Source organism: Ceratotherium simum, chromosome 21 (genome assembly GCF_057802395.1).
Source record: "Ceratotherium simum simum isolate JZ-2026a chromosome 21, ASM5780239v1, whole genome shotgun sequence".
Lineage (NCBI taxonomy): Eukaryota > Metazoa > Chordata > Mammalia > Perissodactyla > Rhinocerotidae > Ceratotherium > Ceratotherium simum.
Window position 1 is genome coordinate 21,500,064 of NC_141920.1, and position 8,244 is coordinate 21,508,307.

At 55.5% G+C, this 8,244-nt stretch overlaps 1 protein-coding gene across 1 annotated transcript in view; it reads right to left on the reverse strand.

The window, feature by feature from the left end:
- Nucleotides 1-7,800, reverse strand: part of PPP1R16B (protein phosphatase 1 regulatory subunit 16B) — a 103,145-nt gene extending 95,345 nt beyond the window's left edge. The window contains exon 1 of the mRNA XM_004430403.3: nucleotides 7,704-7,800. The gene's annotated coding sequence lies outside the window, so the exon portion shown is untranslated. The remainder of the gene's footprint in view (nucleotides 1-7,703) is intronic.
- Between the last annotated feature and the right edge of the window lie 444 nt (nucleotides 7,801-8,244).

Here is an 8,244-nt window from a genome sequence, read left to right on the forward strand (position 1 = left end):
AGTACCAAATGTTAATGATCATTATTAATATTAAGAAAAAGGTGGGCACCCTTCCAGGCAGGGTGCAGAGCTTGGCAAGTGGAGCAGGCTAAGTTTCGGCCCCTCCCTCAGCCAGGTGGCATCGGGCAGTAGACGACTCTACAACCTTACACCGGCCCTGCTGAGCAATTAACCTCCACATGCTGCCAGTTCCTCCTCCCGGCTTCCCCTCCACCAGCCTGGCTGTGAATCAGAACCACCTGGCACACTTCTAAAAAGATACAGATTCCCAGGACTCCGCCTTGGCCAGTTCTGATGCAGGTGGGCTAAGCTAGGGCCCAGGGGTCTGTATGTTTAGCGAGCCCCAGGGGACCAGGGGACCCAGGAACAGTGCGTTCCTGGACACACATTTCTGGAAGCACTAGAAGCCCCTCACACCTTCTTCCGGCTGTTTGAGTTGCTCTTTGGGAGCAAGCAGCCTTTCTTTCATGCTGGGTCCCAGGCCTGGGCACCCAGAGAAGGGGTGCAGGGAAGGCGTGATCTGCAAGCCAGCCAGCAGAGTAGATGGCTGTGCAAATGGGCACGACAGACTGAATTTGCTTTTGTGTTTGAGTGGGTTACACCATGGACCCCTCATCTGTAGACTTGGGGTTCCCCAGACCCTTGCTACTCAAAGTGCAGTTCATAGACGAGCAGAATGGCTCCCCCCGGGAACTTGTTAGAAATGCAGATGCTCAGGCCCGACCTACTCCATCAGATTCTGCATTTTAACAGGAACCCCAAGAGAATTTGGGAGCAAGTTTGAGAAACATGCCCAATTTCTCTTCCCCCATCAGAATAAGTTCTTTTTTTTTTTTTTATTTTTTTATTTTTCCCCCCAAAGCCCCAGTAGATAGCTGTATGTCATAGCTGCACATCCTTCTAGTTGCTGTATGTGGGACGCAGCCTCAGCATGGCCGGAGAAGCAGTGCGTCGGTGCGCGCCCGGGATCCAAACCCGGGCCACCAGCAGCGGAGCGCGCGCACTTAACCGCTAAGCCACGGGGCCGGCCCCAGAATAAGTTCTAACCAATGTGCACCTCTAACCTGTCCATAAACCCTTTGAGGCCAATATTTTCCTTCAAACTCCCAGAGAGCCCCGGAAAAACAATGTGATTCTTTTGATAACCCAGACCTAGGCTCAGCAGCCAACCTGGGGCTCACGGTGAACCCCTGCTTTAGTGAGTTATATATTTCAAAGTCCATATTAAAGTAAACCTTCCCAATAGGTTGAAAAGGAGACAACTCCAGCCTCTATAATTCCAGGGTGTAAAACACCTTCTTTTGTACAGAGCCATGACCCCTGCTTCCCTGGCCAAAGCCATCCAAAGCCATCAAATGACCCAAAGAAAACACGCGATGTCTTCCTGTTGGCCAAGCTTCAAGTTATCGTGCAGATTTCACACAGGAGCTTGACCTCATTAATCCAAGGCCTATCACATTGCTGTAAATGTCAGTGGAAAAATAGCCATTCAGTGGGTTTCCTTCATTCCACCAGAAAGGGAAAAAACAGGAAGCCGACAGCAGCTGCGCCCCAGCTTGGCAAATCCCAAGGGCCCAGCTGACAGGGCGTTTCTTGTCAGCACCTACATTCCCCTGCCCCAGCCTGCTTGTCCAGATAAAGGTGAGTCCTGTATCTACATGAGCAAAATGCAGTGGTGGCTGCGGCAGCAATTCAGATAATTCAGGCCCCCAAGCATCTGCTTGGGAAGGAAAAGAGCTTGGTCTGAATTTCTTTGGCCTGAATTACCAATTGGCTGTTCATCATTCAGGTTCATCTAAATCTCTTCTGCCCATTCAAAATGTCCTGCAACGGGCCGGCCCCATGGCTTAATGGTTAAGTGCGTGCACTCCACTGCTGGCGGTCGGGGTTCGGATCCCGGGCGCGCACCTACGCACTGCTTTTCCGGCCATGCTGAGGTCGCGTCCCACATACAGCAACTAGAAGGATGTGCAACTATGACATACAACTATCTACTGGGGCTTTGGGGGGAAAAAAAAGGAGGAGGATTGGCAATAGATGTTAGCTCAGAGCTGGTCTTCCTCAGCAAAAAAAAAAAAAAAAAAAAAGAGGAGGATTAGCACGGATGTTAGCTCAGGGCTGACCTTCCTCACAAAAAAAAAAATGTCCTGCAAGCCGAACCTCTGGGACTCCAGGGGACACAAGGCTTTCCAAGTCCTCATTCATCCCTTTAATGCATATTGATTGTCTCTCGTGTACTGGGCATCATGCTGGGCAACCAGGGACACACAGCTGAATGAATTAGACACAGTCACTGACCTCACAGCGCTTATGGTCCAGTGTAAGCTTTCTCAACCTCGGCACTATTGACATTTGGGATTGGGGTGGGGGGGTCCTGTGCACTGTAAGGTATTTAGCAGCATTCCTGGCCTCTACGCACTAGATGCCCGTAGTTCCCCTCCCTCCCTGCCCTCCCCAGTTGTGACAACCAAAAATGTCTCCAGACATTGCCAAATGTCCCCTGGGGGGCCAAACTGCCCCCAATTGAGAACCACTGGTCGAGTGGGTGACACAGACTAAAAGAGTAATGACCACAAATAACCATATAATCATAATTATGATAAGTACCATGGAGGAAAATGTTGTGGATACTACATCAATATTATCTACAACTTGGAAGCCAGGCATTTTATGTATGATTACAAATCCTTATGACAACTCTGAATGGTATATATATGTAAGGTATAGATGATCTGTATTTCCAGATGAAGAAATTGAAGCTCAAGGAAGTAAAGAAATTGCCCAAGGCCCAAAAACCAGTGGAAGGCAGAGCTAGGATTTGAACCCTGGCCCTAAACTTTGCCTCCCATGGAAAAGGAAATTCAAGCCTTTGTTTTGACGTCTTCTGTAAACAGGTAGGGTATGTGGTCACGTGATGCTCTGACCGCCATCCTAAAGGACTCATTCCTTCCTGGGGTCACGGTGGAGCTCAACCGCCACCTGCCACATCAATCAAGCTGCACACTGCCTGCGTCAAGGCACGTTTATGGGACATTAGCGGGCAGAGGAATGCCGACCTGAACTCCGAGACGTCCAAGAACACGCCCCACCCCTGCCAAGTGCCGACACACACGCCCTTCCCAAATATCAGAGCAGGCAGAGAATGGGGCAGTCCCCAGGTACCCAGAGCCCACCCCACTGTGACCCCTCTCCAAGGTGCCTACTGCCCGCATCCAAGGGTACACAGTGAAAGGAGCCCCACATTCTGCAATCAGCTTTAGATATTTATAAAGAGCATGAGCGAGACAGTACAGGATAGCACATATCAACTTTAGAGACCCCCAGACATGACTTCCTGCCATGTATGAGCTGCATGCCCTCTAGCAAATTGCCTCACCCTCTGTACCTCAGTTTCCCTCCCTGTGCAATGGGGATAAATGCATCGACTTCAATGGAGTGGTATGAGGATTCAATGGCCATGCAAGCAAAGACCTTGGACAGTGACCAGCATCCAGAAAAGCACTTGGTACTATATTATGATCAATAAGGGAGCCAGATCATGACACTTCCTCCACCTACATCCCCTTCCTTCAAGTGAGAAACTGAGTCCCAGGAAGAGAGAAACAGGTGCAGTAGTAGGAAAAGCATTCAGGAAGAAGGAGAGGATCCCTGTGCATCCCGGGTGGAAGGAAGAGGAAGGGACAGGTAATGGTATTGGCAAAGGAGCCCAGGCCAGCCCTTCCTCCCATGCAGAAGTTAATCCTGGACTTTCTCGGATGCTACAATCAGACAGTCCTCCACAGGCTGCAGTGTGTCTGCTTCGGGTCAGCGAGCGTTTAATCATTCGGGGCCCCTGGCAGCCTGGCCTCTGCCTACCTCCCCGGCCTTGCCTGCTGCCCGTGCCTCCGTCATGTCCTGTGGTGACGGCGCTCCATCTGCAGCTCCTGCCCACTGCTCTGAAAGACAGCAAGCACTTTCAAGCCTCTGTGCCTTTGCACAAGCTGTTCTCTCTGCTCAGCTGCCCGCCCCTCTAGTACCAGCCACCTGGAAAATTGTCTCTGAAGGGCTAAAATGTGCTCCCACCTGTTATTGGTCATCATAGACTAATAATAATAGCAACTAACATTTGCAAGCACTGATTAATATCTAGAAGGCCCTAAGCTGAGTTTTTTTACCCACAGGGTCTCACTCTTCCCCTTACATCACACCCCCCCCCCCAGGTCAGTAACTTATCTGTTTGAGAAGTAAGGCATCTATCCATTACCACCCAGCTCTGAGGTGGCAGATACAGGAATGAAACCTGGGTTGGTTGGCCTGAGCACACCTGTTCACCCATCGCTCTACCCTTCACTCCTCTGCTTGCCAGTGAAGCTGATATCCCACAGCATCCTCATTCTGTTTCCAGGCCTGCCTCTCTCGCATAGAGTGAGAACCCTGCGGGCTGCCTTATTCATCTCGAAATCCCTTGCTAAGCACAAGGTCTAGAGTGGAGTAAACATCTGTTGAATGAATCAACGAATCCTGAAAAATGGTGGCCAGCTGAGAAAGGCTAAGTCACAGACTTCCTGGAGACAGGCCCACGCTGGACTCGAATTCCCAGGAGTCAGGGAATGCAGAAGTAAGGCTGTCCTGATACCTAGAGGCAGAAGAGGTCTGACTCCCCCAGACTGGAGGCGGTGGGACCTTTGAGAGCCCATGAGAAGGAGGAAATGGTGGTGACAGTGACGCTAATGGTTTCCTGCATTCCTGCCCACAGCAGGTGCTGTGTGAAGCACTTTCTACGCATTATGGTCTCACGGAATCCTCCCAACCCCATGCAGTACGCATTACTATTACTCCCATTTTACAGATGAGAAAACCAGGACTCACTGAAAGTAAATATTTACCCAGGTCACAGAGCTTTTGAGTCTAGAGCCGTAATTTGAACTAGACCTGTCTGGCTCCTTTGCTCTTCATACTTTGTAGCTTTCTGTAAGAGGTGGGCTTGTCCAAGCCCTCCTTGAAGCCCAGTCTCTTAAGATGTGCTCGGGATAAAGAAGGTCATCCTGGTCTCTCCTGGAAGAATGTCAGTTGGGACCCACTATACTCCAAATGCTTCTAGTTCTGGATGCAGGTGGGGTGGGGGTGGGACAGCTAGGTTACGGGAGATGGGCAGGGTTGGATGGGGTTTCTGAAGGTCCAAGCACAGCACGTGAATCCAGGTATGTGCCTTCTGTGATCTGCAAAACCAGACTGGCTGCAGTCTGTGTTGGTCAGAGTAAGTTCACTCTGGGGATGGAGCTGGTTTTGAGAAGAACCTGGGGCCATAGATTCCAGAGAGTCCAAATGGGCTCTGCAGAAATGTTCTTGCCTTGGGGGAAAACCCACCTTCCTGCATCAGCATCCTCTTAGGCCTGTGGCTCGGGCTCCCAAACAGACTTAACAGCTAGATTAGAATTTAACCTCCACTCCAGCATCAATTACCAGAGAGAATGAAGTCTGAGCATGCATTGGACCTTACCTGCCATGTCCTCCCATGCCAGGGAAGATTCAGAGCACATCAGGATGCAAGGAGCCCTGACACCTGAACCACAGAGCATGCAGAAGAACGTCACAGTGGGAGGAGACCAAAAGAGGGTTAGGAAGGATCCAGTGGTCTTCCTGAAGGATGACATTTCAAAAGCAGGGAAGAGCTGGGGGCAGGAGAGGAGTCAGAAAGGTCCTAGGGAGGGGGACACTGTTGGGTAGACTCCAATTGACAGGAAGGTGCAAAGTTGAAGGTCCAGAGTGGCCTGGTTGACGTCTTGCCCCCAACATCCTGGGAACTAGGGCTGAGAAGATGGCAGGGGGAAGAGAAGAGGTGGGGGGATTTGTGTGGGAAGGCCCTGTGAGCAGGCAGCAAGCTGAAAGGATTCACCAGCGCCCACCAGCCGCCTGCAAGCTGGCTCTTGATGACAGAGCTGGGGGAGGAAGATGTGGAAACTACCCCAGTCCCTGCAGAACCACCCACCAGGGCTCCACTTCTGCTCCTGCCTAAAAGAAGAGACACGCCCCACTCCACACCAATGTGAAAGGCGCCGGCTTTACCTAGGAGCCTTCAGCCCGCCATGCCCCGCTGCACCAAGCGCTTCACGCGGGTCCTCTCGGACATCCTCCCCACAGCCCGATTATCAGTCCCACTTCCTAGAGGCAGCCGAGGCTCTGAGAACCCAAGTGCTTTGCCCTCGGGCAGACAGCTAGTCACTGGCTGAGCTAAGAAGCTTTATTACCAGCCTAGGAGGAGGCCTCCCGGATGGAGGGCTTTTCTCCGGGGCTTCATCAGCCGCAGGAAATGGCAGGGCACACAGGAAAGTACCCCCGCGGACTGAGGCGGCTAACGACAGACCCCTTCCCGAGCGAGCCCTGCGGGAAAGGGCGCCTGGTACCTCAGGGCCCAGGTCCTCCACAGAGGGCGATTCAGAGGCGGCACCTGGTGCCCCGGGCCTCGGGGAGCTGGTGGGCGCTACCGACAGCGAGAACAGGGGCCCATTATGTGGAATCCAATCACATGGGCGCGCAAGCAGCTCGGCTTTCGGTTCTGAGAAGCGCTTATGCGGCCGCGTCCCTCTCTCTCCGCTCCTGGGGTGCCCGGGAGCACTGGGTCTCGGGCTTTGTGCGCGGCCCTCCCGAGAGGGCCGGATTCAAAGCTCACCTAGGCTCAGTTATCCGCCCATGGCTGGGAGCTGCATCATCAGCATCTCCAGTGAAGCCAGGTCCGGACTAGGGGAGGAGGAGGAGGAGGAAGGGAGGGAGTCTGCATCAGGGAGGGAGTCTGCATCAGGGAGGGAGTCTGCATCAGGGAGGGAGGCGGGCAGCGAGCACCTCCCCCTTCCTGCTCTCCACACGCGGCGGTCCAGGAAGCTCAGCCTAGGCGCTCCGGGTGACCTTGGGGAGACCCCCTCTGTGCGACCTCTCTGGGGCGGGCTACACAGTTTCTGCCCATCCTACGCGCTCGGGGGCGCGCCTCTGGCCGGAGTCGATGCGCGGGACTCGGGAGGGGAGGAGTGCTCCTGGCGCCGGGGACCCAGCAGCCGGCGCACCGCGGCCCTTTGGAGAGGCCGGGCGCACCTCTCCCCCGGAACAACCACGCGCGGGGTCTCCCAGGGGCCCGCGGGGGCTGTCAGCTGGATTCCGACGCCGGGCGGGTCTGCACTCGGGGGCACCTGCCCTGGGGACCTTTCCCGCCCGGGCAGGAGCGCTCCCTGCGCCCTCCGCTGCCTTCGGGGACCAAGAACCGCCACGCGAGGGGGCGGCGCCCCCATGCCCAGCCCAGAGGCTGGGCGCCGGGCTGTTTTGTGCCGGTTGTGGCTCCTGCTGCCCGGCATTGCGCCCACCGGCAGACGGCGGCCCAAGGGTCCAGATCCAGCCGAGGACCCCCCTGCCCGTCCCAAGATCGGGCCATGGCGGCCCCAGCCAACAACCTGCCAATGCGCCCCCTACCCCGGCCTCATCACTGGCGCGCAAGACCTGGGAGAACGAACGCCCCCACCCCAGCCCGACTCCTTGGCCCTGCGCTCCTGGTGCCCGCCTTTCCAGTACCCCCCGCCCCCCCAATTATCTTAAGCTGCCGGCCCCTGGCCAAAGCGCCCTACACACCCCCAGCTAGACTATCAGAGGCTGGGACCCCCTCCCCGCCGCAATCCTTAACTCGCGCCCTATAAGCCGCAGGAGCGCGGGGAGGAAGGCAGCGCCGCGCAGGAACTCACCTGCTCTCCCGAGCCCTGCCCCTGGCGGCTCCAGGCCCTGGCTCCGTCTGTCTGTCCCCGAGCCGCAGCTGCCGGTGCGGCGACAGAAGCCGGCTCTGCTCGGCCGCGAGCCTCCGTGCCGCCCCTCGGCTCCTCCCCCAAGGCGGGGCCTGAGCTCGCGGGGAGGGGGTGGGCCTCTCAGCCCGGTCTCGCAGGCCAAGGAGCTCCGGGGAGGGTCCCGGCGCTCTAGGGGCGGGGGCCTTTCCTTCCAGCAGCTGGAAATTGAAGGCGGATGGGACGTGGCCAGCCTTCGGAATAGTCTTGCTTCCTCCCACCCCGCAATGGAAAGGGGGAAGCCCAGGACTATATTCTTGCTCCCATTTGACGGAAGGGCATCATGGAGCCCAGAGAAGAGCAGTAACCTGCCCAAGGTCACACAGAATTAGTACCAGTGCCGGGAATTCAAGTCTCCCGCCTTGAAGGCCTGCGCAGCCTGAGCCTGAGAAGTTCCTGAGGCGTCCAAGAGCCTGACCGGCCGTTGCCCTGGGCATAGGTCTGTGGG